Consider the following 13656-nt stretch of genomic DNA (forward strand, 5'->3'; position numbering starts at 1 on the left):
AGGACAGATTGTTCAAACATGACCTCTGTAGAGCACTGAGTAAAATATTAGAGCCTGAAATGCTCCTATCCAAAGAAACGGTATCATGAACATTCATACAAACCAATCAGTCAGCGAATTCCCCAGGAAGGCTTCAGAACATGGGTTTGGGTTGTATTTCCTTTGGTTTTGGTTTTCTCTTGGTGTGTGGAAGCAATAATTCTTAGAGAACACCATGTATTCTGTGAAAGTGAAATACGTCAAAATCCTGCAAGCTCAGGTAGAGTTGAACTCTGTGTTCCAATGTCTGGAGGCATTATCAGAGGCACAGTCACTCTGGTAATTATGAGACTGGAGTTGGCTTTGAAATGGTCACCAGCCCACTTAGAAGTTCTTTCTTCACACAAAATCTGAGAGGCATGACTTTGCTGGAAAGCTTAAATAAATTCTTTTTGTGTTGTGTGTTCCAAAGCAAATATTCTGCCTGAGGTCAGTCAAAGGAGAGGGAATGGAAGGGCCCTCCTATGTCTAGTGGCCAGCAGCCTGCTGGGAAACAATGCTCGAGCCAGGCAAAGGCAAGCAGCAAGTTGGGGAATGAGAAGGAGGCAGGATATGAAACCCCTGTGCTTAGGAACTTGGAAGGGAGGATTACTGAAGGATAGCCATGGTCTTGCTTGTAAAGTGCTTCCTAGAAGGGAGAGTTCACATCTGTGTACACTGTGAACTCTGCATTGACACTGGGAAGGCTGCATTTCCTTTTCCTAAGGATTTTGTTGGCAATGATGTGCAGGTGCATTTGGAGGTCAGAACAGTTGAAGGCAGTTCTTTTACGATTTTAGGCCCAGAACCACTGTCTTCTGGGGCTTGAGATAACCTTTCACCTACATGCTGCCTGGATCCTGCAATCTACTCTGCATCCATATGCCTATGGCTAGGCCACTCTTCACAGGAAAGAAAAAAGTAAAGAAATTATGCTGAGAGCCCTTGCCTTCCCTTCACGGCCCTCCATCGCTCCCAGAATGCCACACACCACAGGGTTAGGAGGTATTGGATTTCGAGAGACTCTGGACAAGTTCCCTGAGCCTCTCACCTTCCAAAGCAAAGCAGCTTTTTCCCCTTCCAACTCCCAGATCCAGGAATACATTCCCTATTTTCTGGGCAAATTGCCTGTAGAGAATATGTCTGCAAGTGGGATGTTCTCTCTGATATTAAGTGGGGAGTAGGCGGTGACATCAGCGGGTTCATGTTGCCAGGAGAACCTCAGTGACTCTTGGCCAACAAAATCACATTTTCAGTTTCTCCCCTCATCAGCTAGCAAATCAGCTGATCTGCAGGATGGTGCAGTGACCAGGAGAGAGGCCTCCAAGGGTGTTCAAATGCACATGATGGCATGTCTTAGTTACAGGCAGCATAAGCAAATCACTCAGCCTCTATTTCCTCAGCAACAAAATAAAAGTCCTACTAGGCAAAGTACTGTATGGAGGGAAATGAGTTAAAACACAGAATGCTCAGACCAGAACCTGGCACTCCGAAGTGCTCAATAAATATATTGGCAGTTATTATCACCATTTGTCTTTGCTGCAGGCTAATATGCTCCAGTGATGTAGGGTGTGAGTCTCCAAGAGTAAAACAGTAGTTACTATGACAACTAGAAGAGTTCATGGAGTATCATGGCACAAAGTATGTCACCTCTGGGATGACTCTGTCAATCTGTCTCATGGTTTCAGAGCCCAACTCAGGACATGACTGCTTTGATCTCTAGCATGGATCTTCACTATTGTCATTTTGAAATGTCCTTTAAAAGTGATCAGCTAAGGTGATTATCATAGGACACACCTCTAATCCCAGCACTTGGAGAGCTGAGATAGGAGGATCACAAGTTTCAGGCCACCTTTGACCTTTCTCAAAAAGCAAACAAAAGAGAAAGAGAAACTAACTCTACAAGAAGCAGACTGAAAATGTTCCTGGGGTACCAAACAATCAAAACCCTGCTGTGGATATCGCTCTGTATAAACAAAATGCTGTTTGGCCGGTAGCCAGACAGGAAGTAGAAGCAGGACAAGTAGAGAAGAGAATTCTGGGAAATGAAGGCTGGAGGTGAGAGATACTGCCAGCCGCCACCATGACAAGCAAGATGTAAGGTACTGGTAAGTCACGAGCCACGTGGCAACTTATAGACTAACAGAAATGGGTTAATTTAAGATAGAAGAAGTAGATAACAATAAGCCTGCCATGGCCATACAGTTTGTAAGCAATATAAGTTTCTGTGTGTTTACTTGCTTGGGTCTAAGCGTCTATGGGCCTGACGAGTGAGAGAGATTTGTCTTGACTGTGGGCCAGGCAGGAAAACTCTAGCTACAAAACCCTACATTTTTTTTTTAACATGTGAGAGTTTTGCCTGCATGTGTGTATCTATGCCATGTTATGCCTGCTGCCAGTGGAGGCCATAAAGGAGCCTCAGCTTTCCTGTAAATGGAGTTACAGTCAACTGTGAATTGGCATGTGGGTGCTGAGAACTGAACCCAGGTCTTCTGCAATAAAAGAACATGCTCTTAACTACTGAGCATCTCTTCCGCTCTTAGAACACTGTTTTAAATAGTATTTTTATTTGCCTTTTGAAAATTTCATACATGTACATAATATATCTCAAATTATATATATACCAATTCTCTCCCTGTAACTCCCCAAGGGCCCTCCCCCAACACATCTCCCTTCCAACTTCATGTCTCTTCTTATTATTTCTAATTTTTTAAAAATAAGCTACTGAGTCCAGTTAGTGATGCCTATATGCACGTGAGTGTGGAGCTGTCTCCACTGGGACACAGGCAACAGTTCAAAGACCATAATCCCAAAGAAAAGTGATTCTTCCTCTTCCAACAGGTATCAACTGCCAATAGCTCTTCAGCTAGGCAAGACCTAAGTAGCTCTTCCCTTATATGTGTTTGAGTTTTTATCTCTTCTGAACTCATAGCTACTATGAGTTTACATCTAAAGCAACCATTCCATGGCCATAGATATCATTTTACAACAGTCCACCCCAACCTCTGGCTTTTGTTTGAGGTTGTACCAGAATTTTTTTCAAGATTTGAGTTAGTTGGTTGCTAATAATATCTGTGCAATTAGGAGTCTCCATGTCCAAAGGATTTCTGGGCAAATTTTTCCTTTATCTTTTTGGATTATTTGTTTAAAAAAATCAGACTTACCTAGAACTGAGTAAGTGCTCATTCCTTTACATTGTAAAGCTATTTGCTTTCCAGGTAACCACTGGGATTATAATCCCCAATTAGCATCACTTTTGGCCCTTAGATATTTAATAATCAAATAACATATACAAGGTAGTAGAACCCTGGCCATAGGTTTCTCTACCACCTCTCCTAGGTTTTCCAGATGGCAAGTTGCACACAGTCACTAAGCTATCATCTGCAGACTGCTGCCACTTAGTAGCTGGCAGACACAGGCTTAAGCAGAGGAAGCTACTAAGAGTAAAATGCCTTTAGGCCTGTCTTTTGGGGTCATATCTCTTTATGTTCACCTGTTCACCATGTTGGTCTCAAAATCCTGGGTTCAAGCATTCCTCCTGCCTCAGTTAACCCCATAGCTGAGATGAGACAAACTCTCATTGCCCAGATAGATACCTTTAGAAATTGCCATAGCAATCTAGTTACAGCATCAAGTGTGTTAACTTCTAAGTCTTCATTGAGATGAATCCAGCCTTGTTGGAATCCTGTCAAACTTATCTGGAGATCAACGTGAGTGAACTGGAGGCCAGTCATATGCAACGAGAACATATCTGACTCATGAAAAACTGCAAATTTCAAAAAGTCCATCACTTAAGAGAAGCTCCAGAATAGCAAATACTCAACAAGGAATGGGATGCCTGATTGAACATAAGTCAGAATACATGAACATAATGGTACAGTCAGCAAACATGGGATGAGATGTAATTAGGACATGACTTGGATAAAGAGCATTATTGAAAGTAATTTTGTCCCATGTCATTTTTTAAGCCACCGTGATCCCAAATAATCTTCCTTGTAGAACTCTTCCAAATGACACATTTCTCCTTCATGTTCAATATTCCCCTTAAATCTGCAGCCCCATTTGTCATGGTACCTGAAGACCTCGTGTGGAGATTTGTGAAGATCATGTCTTTGGGTTTCATAAAATTCCTCAAGTGTTTGGTAACTAGCATCAAAACCATTTGTGGGGCTTCAGCTGGCCCTTTCCATTTCTAGAAAACAAGTGTATTTTTTGTGTTTTCATGAGTAATGATTTAACTACTGTGACACTCCTCCCCATTCGTCTTGCCTGCCAGAGAACACCACAGCCCAGGCCTCCTGGCAGCACTGCTGCAGCCTGTGCTGCAAGAGTCAAGTAGGGCATCCCCTAACTTCTCCTCATAGGAGCATCCAAAGGGCAGCCCTGGCTGTACCATAGCGACAGCTTACCAAAGTGATAAGGCTGCCTTGAGTTCATGCATCTGATTTTGAAATTCACACAGAGCAGTGATAAATGGATGTCCTTGACAGTCCATACAGGAAAATGCTATGAAAGTTGTTTATAAGATTTTAGCAAACACCCCTGACCACTGCCAACAGGAATGGCCAATTACCTTGATATTCCAAAACCAGTGTTGAGTCTGTGATATTGCAGCCACCAAGGCTGCCCTGCTTGGCCAGGAATGGATGCTGAATGTGTTGGAGACAAGGAGTTTTACTCTGAATAAGTACTGATGCCTCTGTGGAAACTATCAACCTGTGATAACTGCTTCATTAGAAAAGTGATGAAACCAGTTCTACCAACCTTCCCAAGCAAAGGACAGGGGTTGTGGGGAACTTGTGTTAAGGGCTAGCTCCCTCTGCAAGTAAGGCATGTGGGCAATGGACGTGAAGGCAAACCCTTTAGAATTACCACACAAATTCAATTGTACCCTAGATACAATAATATTCCTGCTCTGATGATGTCTTCATGTGAGCCAAACATGCAGATGGGATAAGTAAATAGTCGGTGTTTGGGGAATATGTACTGCTTTTCCAGCCAAGAGGCCGCATTTACTCTTATAGTTATGTTACATACACACTGAAAAATGTGACAGCAATCATAGTTCAATGTGATCATATGTGATAGCTATAATGGCTGGTCACAGAGATATGCACATATTGATCCTTTATTGTTGACACTGGCATATTTGGAAAATTTTCTGTGAAGATGTTATTTTCATCTCCAAGAAATACACTCTATGCCTTACATTTTAAAGGGAACATTTTGAGAGAATTGCAGAACTTTACATGAGCAGGAGTAAAAGCAGGACTTTAGTCCTCATGTAACAAATGTGAATATCCATTGCTTGAGACTGTGATATAATGCCCCATTATTTAAAATGACATTTGCTTGGTAACGATAGTTTCCTCTTTCTGTGTGATTTTTATGACATATTTTACCTGCTGCTTCTACAGCAGTGGCTGCAAGTGCAAAGGCATGGAGTTTGATGGTAGACAGCGCGCCACTTCAATCCCAGGACATCCTCCATGCTGGGAAACAAATGGAGCAAATATCAATACATTATTAATCCCTATAAGCCCAGAAGGCTCAGCTGCTTTAGGTTAACTTTAATCTTATTTGTCAAATTTCTGTCAGTGTGTGGTATTAGAAGTCTTTTTCTCTTTGTTTGTTTTGCAACCCAGAAGTTAACTGGAAGGATTTGGGAGGGTGACTTGTTATTTTTTCCTCTGTTGTTTTGTTATTTATTATTAATTTCTCTTGTTGTTTTCTCCTCACAGAGGGCATGGGAAAGCTAGAAACACTGTCTGCCAGCCCCTTGTGCTAATGTCACTCTGAAGTTGCCAGCTTCCTTTCAAATGCTCTTTAAATGTCACAACGCTGGAAATGCCATTGGTTTTAGTGTCACAGTGATCATCCATATCACCACCCTCTTGAACACCTATCTGCTAGACACCTGGTTCCTCTGCAGCCTTCATCGGGGGTACAGAAGACAAAGTGAAGCAGCAGCAGGGATAAGGAGAAATCCTCTCTGGTCGTCTATTACATAGAAACGTGGTAGCACTTTAGGCAGGAAGCCAGCCATGGCGTGTGAAGATGATAGGAGTCCATGTGTGTAAATGAGTGTCTCACAGAGGCACTTAGCTTGGGGAGTTGCAACTAGAACATGAAAAAGAGAGAGATAAAATTAAAATTTGGAGTAAAAATTAAAGTTTGCAGCTGAGGACTGTGCTGAATAGAACTTGGCACATGCAAAGCCTGAATCATCAGGGAGTGCAGGACACATCACACACAGGAGGAAATTCACACTTCAAAAGATGCACCCAGGATACACATTTCAGATGTTATGTCTGTCCAGAGCCATGGTCCAGAGTAAAGGTCATTTCTAGCGATTCAGCTATCTAAAATCAATCCTGCTTATTTGAAAGATTCCAGGTCTTATGAAGTACTTCGTGCCAGATGTGTCAGATTGCCATTCAATGCAAAGATAAGAACTTTCTATTGTGAGGGAATCTTATAAGCTTTGTGATGTAAATAAGTAAGTACAAATCTTGCACTACAGAGACAAGAGGGCTGCCGCATACCCAAAGAAACCAGTGGAGCCAGCTGTAATAGTATAGGCTGGCAGGGAATGCCAAAGACACAGAAGCAAGAGGATCATCAGTTTCAAGCCAGCCCTAGTCTACATCATTCTCTCAGGTGATATGAAGGGGAAAAGATGAAGGTTTACGTCAGGAGAGGGATGTGAGTTAGGGACAGAGAGGAGGGTGGGGAAGGGATAAAAGCATTAAGGATACTTGAAAAAGTCATACAGAAACCTACTAGTTTGTAAGATTGTAAATAGGACAGGATACTTGTGGGATAATGCTCCTCCTAGAAACTATAAATTGCCAACTAAACAACTAAAAAGCCCAGTGCCAGGAAGTATGGGATAATGTCGTTGGCCAGAAGAACCTTAAAGACAATCATCAAATAATACAAGCTATTGCTCTTTGTTGCCCAGCAGAACTTGAGTATAAGATCCTATTGCTGAAAACACCACACACTTGGGTCACAGGACATGTAGAAATCAAGTCGGTTATGACCAGTAACTTTCCTCTCTGCTGGGTATCTTTCATAGTATTAGTAGGAGCTATGTAGGGGGTTGGGTGGGTGGAGAAAGACAGTCATCAATGTCTTACCCAACTGTGAACTATAATAATGACTGGTGTGGGTTGATATAACCATGGGTGTAATAGTAGCACAAATGTTATAGTAATAACCAACCACTTTCTAATTAGATTTAAGGCCAGCTCCACCAGAGGGAACACATGCCTAGTACTACAGATCTGGCTAAAAACCCATGACTAAGGATCTCACAGGCCCCAAGAGTGAACCCACTGCTGCTATTTTGCTAAATGGACAGAGTATCAAACTGTCTTCTAAATTCATATCCCTCTACCCATAGATTAGTACAACTTTCAGACCTCATCAGAGACATTTGTTTGTGCAGTAGATAATGATTAACAGAGAAACTGACAACTGGTCAAAACGCAGAGAATAGGTGTCATCAGAGTGCTCAGCCACAATGAGACATCTATGTCATACCCCACCCGACCAATGGTCAGGAGCCACTGAGGAAGAGTATGAGAAAGATTGTAAGAATCACAGGCTGAGAGGACTTGAGTGATAGATATAGCCTCGCTGGAATATCACAGTATTACTGTCTTCATGAACTCACAGCAGCTGTGATTGCCTGCAGAAAGTCAAGTCAGTCAACATTTTAGAACAGAGGAGGGAAAGTCTCACAAGGTCCCACCCCTAACTGAGGAGCCAATGACAGCTGATGGCTTCTGGGGATAGGAAAGTCATTTCCTTTAAGGTTGTGGCCACTGGTGGATTGAACACACTCCAGTGAATGGCTCCATACCTTATAAGTATATGGGTAATACCAAGTGAACCCAGTGGGTTATTATTTTTTTTTTAAAGCACATGAAGTTGGGTATCATAGGGAGGTGGGAGGTGGATCTGGGAGGAGTTCAAAGGAGAAGTGGAGCATAAATATGATCAAATTATATGAAATTTTCCAAGAATATATATATGCATTCATATTGATGTTTTGTTGAAGTAAAGGTCAAGCTATCATTTGGTATTGGATTGGAACAAATACTTTACAGCTTATGACTCTCACAAGGAAGGATCGAGGTCAAACTGCACCTACTTGGTTGCTTGTGCTATGCTAACCTTGGACTTTAAGCAAAGAATGGCATTGATCAAGAACACCTTCAAGATCATGTCCTACCATGACATCATCTTACAGCTGAGGAGACAGATGCCTGTAGATACTGTGAACCCTCCTAGATAAACAAGGATGAATCCCAAAATGACAAAATGCTCAAAAGTACAGACAACAAAAACAAGTTAGAGAAACAGGACCCAATTAAGCTTATAAACTTAGTCACAGAAAAAAAAATCAACAGTGAATAGACAAAGAATGGGAAAATATATGTACATTGCATTTGACATCCATAATATATACTGAATTCACATAGTTCCATATCAAAATAATAATAATACTTTATCAATTGTATTATTAATATGTAATAACAAAACCAGATGTTATTATTAGTATTAATATGTTAAAATATTGATGAGATGTTAATACTTTGGTAACATTAATGAAATATTGATATTTTATTTATATTAATCATCATAATCTGGTTTTATTCTATTTATTTGGTTTTTTGGGAAGCACAATAAGTTTAATAAATTTATTTTAATGTAGGCTTAAATGTGAGAAGAGAAAGAGAGATTCTCAGTGGGAAAGACAAGACACACCAGAGAACATGGATCTATGGGCTTCTCAAAAAGGAGACATAGAAAGAAAAACATACCAAGTGTTGGTTTGGGCTCCTCAAGGGAGAGTTGCCTGAATCTAATTTTAAAATGAACAAAAATGCTAGTGGAAGTTTCTCAGAAAACATGAAATAGCCACAAGATAAATGAACACCATTCAACATGAGGTCATTAGAGAAATTCAAATCATAACCACAATGGAAAATCACCTTATTCTAGTTAGAACAGCTTGTATCATAAGATGAAAGAGAACAAGTGTCAGTGAAGACAGAGAGATAAAAGAAAACTTCTCCACTGTTGATGGAACTGTGAGTGAGCCAGCCATTGTGGGAAACAGTACAAAGGAGCCTCCAAAAGTAAAAGTAAAATTACCATGTGATGCAAAAATCCTACCACTGGGTTTCCACTCAAAGGAAATGGAATCAGCATACCAAAGAGAAACCCCATGCTAATTATAGCTCTAAGAGTTGCATCACAACCAACCGGGCATCATAGGGTGTTTACAGGATGTATCAGTTCAAGCAAAGATTGACTATGTTGGTTCCATGATAAGTGTGGAGACAAGCTCAGACAGCAGGCTTTCTAAGTTCAAATCCCAGCACTGCTAGACCCTGGGCAAGTTTGCAATTACTCTATGCCTCAGTTTAAAAAAAAAAAAGGGCCAAGACTCTTGGCCCTGGAGGAGATGGGAATGGAGTGGAGGGGCTGAGGGAAGATGGGGGCAGGGGCGGGAGGGGGGGGAGGACAGGGGAACCCATGGCTGATGTGTAAAATTAAAACACAAATATAATAAATTTTTTAAAAAAAGAAAAAAAAGGGACCCTTGTAACCCCATTGTCAAGAGGTAAGGATAAAATTACACAACTCCTATAAAGCATTTAGCTTATATGCTAACAATAATACTACTTTTTTGGGGGACAGTGTCTTGCTATGTGTCCCAGGCTAGCTTTGAACTCATAATCTCACTGCCTCTTTCTTCCAACTTCTGAGATCATAGACATGTGGCACACATCTTCAAAGCTTAGAAATATGTGGCAGAGCCTGACCTGGTGCCACAAGCCTGCCTGCAATCCCAGATACTGAGGAGACTCAGGCAGGAGACTTAAAGTTCAAAGTCATTTTGAGCAATTTAGGGAGATTCTGTCTAGAAATAAAAAGCAATAAACAGGCCGGGGAATCGGCTGGGGGTATGGCTCAATTGGTAGAGCAAGGAAAACCTTGGGTTCCATCCCAAGTGAAAGGAAAGACACACACACACACACACACACACACACACACACACACACACACACATACACACACGGGAGGAGGGAGGAGATGGGAAATGGAAAGTGAAGGAAGGAAGCAAGGAGGCTAGCAAAGCAGAAGCACTTTTGTCATATGGCCATGAACCTGTTGGAAGTTGAGAAAAATCTTTGGACCTTCTTCAAACTTTAAGCAAGGAATATACAACTGCCCATGCACTGGCACTGCTTAACACTAGCAGATCTGGTTTCATTTCAGAGGCACAGATGAATGTTTGCAATTGTTTTGCCTAAATTCCATATAACAGAAACACATGCCTACCATACCCCGCATTTCTCCGAAAGACTCTACATTTCCTGGCAGTGTTGGCACTGGGTTCATTCTGCCAGGCATCTTCATCCACACATGACACAGTGGGAAAGTTCAATGGTACTGTAGGTCAAGGTTTATAAATAAGGAGAGGGATTTCCTCTTGGGTGTCCATCTCAGCTTTGCCTGACGCTCATACTGCCAAACACCAAATGACTAAATTATAATCAAAAGGCAAACCAATGGGAATTATAACACCAGCGTCAGTCATATAATACAGTACTTCCACGTCAGTCACTCTAATGGTATATGGTGACACTAACTTAACTCTCTCCACCCTGTGGACTGTTTGCCTTTGTCAGGAAGCAAGATAAAGAAGTATCCTAGGCTTTAGGAAAGTATGTGATTTTTCTAAATGGTGGGAAGTTGGAACACCTTTGCTCATTTTGTGGCTCAGTGTGACTCATGAAAACAACAAAATAAGGTCTGTCTGGTAAGGCTGCAGTTGTGAGCCTTGCAGTGATGCAGTGGAGAGTAGCCACTCACAGGGTTGGAGCTCTCTCGGTCTCCTCAGTGAAAGCTAAAGGCATTTTCCTGAAGTGCTCATCAGTAAATTTCCACGTGCTGTCTGAGCTCCCTGAGATGCTGGCTGTGGAAGCAGGTTTGCTTTCTGCCTTCTCCTCACTTTAGACCTAAATGTCCTCGAAAACTGCCTGTCCTGGATCAGGCAGGCCACCTGGCTCTGCAGCAAGGAAAGGGAAAAACAGAAGCAATTAGTATATTAAAAGCATTACATCCTAGAAAATGGGCAGAAGGCGAACCATTTCCAGAAGGTTACTGCCATTTATCCCATGTTATAAAAATGTAGGCAGCGGGGACAGGAAGCCAGAGTTTTAGCCATAGGAAGCACATCTTCAGAGAGCAAGCTCAAGCAGGAATTCCAGCTGACTGCTTTAACTTCCTCAGTCAGTTTCTGCTGGATATCTGGAAGCCCCCAATTTGATGATACCAAATCAGGCTGCTCCAACTGTCCCTGCTGCATGTTGTAAGCTCCTAATTTGAGGATGCTTTACTATCTGCTGCTTGCTGTTTGTTCTTTTATTTTTACTTGCTATACACTTAGTAAACCCACTCAGTTGAAACTGAAAGTCCAGGGATCATAGACAACACAGAACACCCCCTTACCTGTCTGCAGATGGAATGCAGCTTCAGGGAAGAACATTTACAGTCAATTGACTAAAAACAGTAATTAGATACAATATTGTTATTAGAAATACACTTTTGTTGTTGTTGTTGTTGTTTTGAGGAAGTCTCACTGTATAATCCAGGTGGAGTTAGAACTCACCATACTCCTGCCTCAGCCTTGAGACTGCTGGTATAAAAGGTACACAGCAGGACATCCTGCTTAGAAGCTCACTTTATAAGGGAGAAGAAGTCATTGTTTTTCTCTGCTGAGTAGTACTCCATTGTGTATATATACCATATTTTCTTTATCCATTCTTCAGTTGAAGGGCATCTAGGTTGTTTCCAGGTTCTGGCTATTACAAACAAAGCTGATATGAACATAGCTGAGCAAATGCCCTTGTGGTATGATTGAGCATTCCTTGGGTATATGCCCAAGAGTGCTATAGCTGGGTCCTGGGGGAGACGGATTCCCAATTTTCTAAGGAAGCGCCATATTGATTTTCAAAGTGGCTGTACAAGCTTGCATTCTCACCAGCAGTGGAGGAGAGTTCCCCTTGCTCCACATCCTCTCCAGAATAAGCTGTCTTCTGTGCTTTTGATCTTAGCCATTCTGACAGGTGTAAGGTGGTATCTCAGAGTCATTTTGATTTGTATTTCCCGGATAATTAGGGACGTTGAGCAATTCCTTAAATGTCTTTCAGCCATTTGAACGTCCTCTGTGGATAATTCTCTGTTTAGTTCTACCCATTTCTTAAGCAGAGGAAAACAATGACATCATGAGATTTGCAGGCAAATGGATGGATCTAGAAAAAATCATCCTGAGTGAGGTAACCCAGACTCAGAAGGACAAACTTGGTATGTACTCACTCATAGGAGGATACTAGATGTAAAACAAAGATGACTAGACTGCTACACAACTCCAGGGAGGCTACCTAGAAAATGGGACTCTAGGAAAGACCCAAGGATCACCCAATGACAGAGAAATGGATGAGATCTACATGAACAACCTGGAAGACAGTGGGAGTAATGAAGGGCAAGATTTGAGGGAAAGAAAGCTTAGGGGAGCAGGAGATCCCAGCTGGATCAAGAACAGAAAGGGAGAACAAGGAATAACAGACCATGATAAATGAAGACCACATGAGAACAGGAATAGGCAGAGTGCTGGAAAGGTCCCCAAAAATCCACAATGATACATCCTCTATAGTCTGCTGGCAATGGTCGAGAGAAAGCCTGATCTGACCTAGTCTGGTGATCAGATGACTAAACACCCTAACAGTCGTCTTGGAACTCTCATCCAATAACTGATGGAAGAGGATGCCAAGATCCTCAGCCAGGCCCCAGGTGGAGCTCCAGGTGTCCAACTGTCGAGAAAGAGGAGGGTCTGCAAGAGTGTGAATTGTTGAATCCAAGATTGCAAAAAGCACAGGGACAAATAGCCAAACGAATGGAAGCACATGAATTATGAACCAAAGGCTGTGGAGCCCCCAGCTGGATCAGGCCCTCTGGATAAGTAAGACAATTGAATAGCTTGAACTGTTTGGGAGGCTCCCAGGCTGTGGGACCAGGACCTGTCCTTAGTGCATGAGCTGGCTGTTTGAAACCTTGGGCTTACACAGGGACACTTTGCTCAGTCTGGAAGGAGGTGACAGGACCTGCCTGTACTGAATCCACCAGGTTTAAATGAATCCCCAGGGGTGCCTTGATCCTGGAGGAGATGGGAATGGAGTGGGGAGGACAGGGGAACCCATGGCTGATGTATAAAATTTAAAACACATAATAATAAAGAAAAAAATAATAATGGAGAAGAAATCGAACCATGACTAAAAACAATAAAGGGAAATCTCTCCAGTGGGATGAGTCTATCCAGATTGTCTCTTGAATGCCATCTGACCAGAGTGGAAAGTAGCTTTAAAATAACTCATGATTCCTTTTCATAGTCTTTTTCATAAGAGACCTCAAAATATTGTACAAGCTTTCTATCATTGACCAGTCTGTGAAATGTTCTACTGAATTATTTTATACATTCTAGTAAGAATTCTTTGGAAAAGGGCACTAAGATTGCTTGAAGCATTTACTTTTGAATTTACAATATATTCTGAGTGT

The sequence above is a fragment of the Onychomys torridus genome, chromosome 4 (genome assembly GCF_903995425.1).
Source record: "Onychomys torridus chromosome 4, mOncTor1.1, whole genome shotgun sequence".
In the NCBI taxonomy this organism is placed as follows: Eukaryota; Metazoa; Chordata; class Mammalia; order Rodentia; family Cricetidae; genus Onychomys; species Onychomys torridus.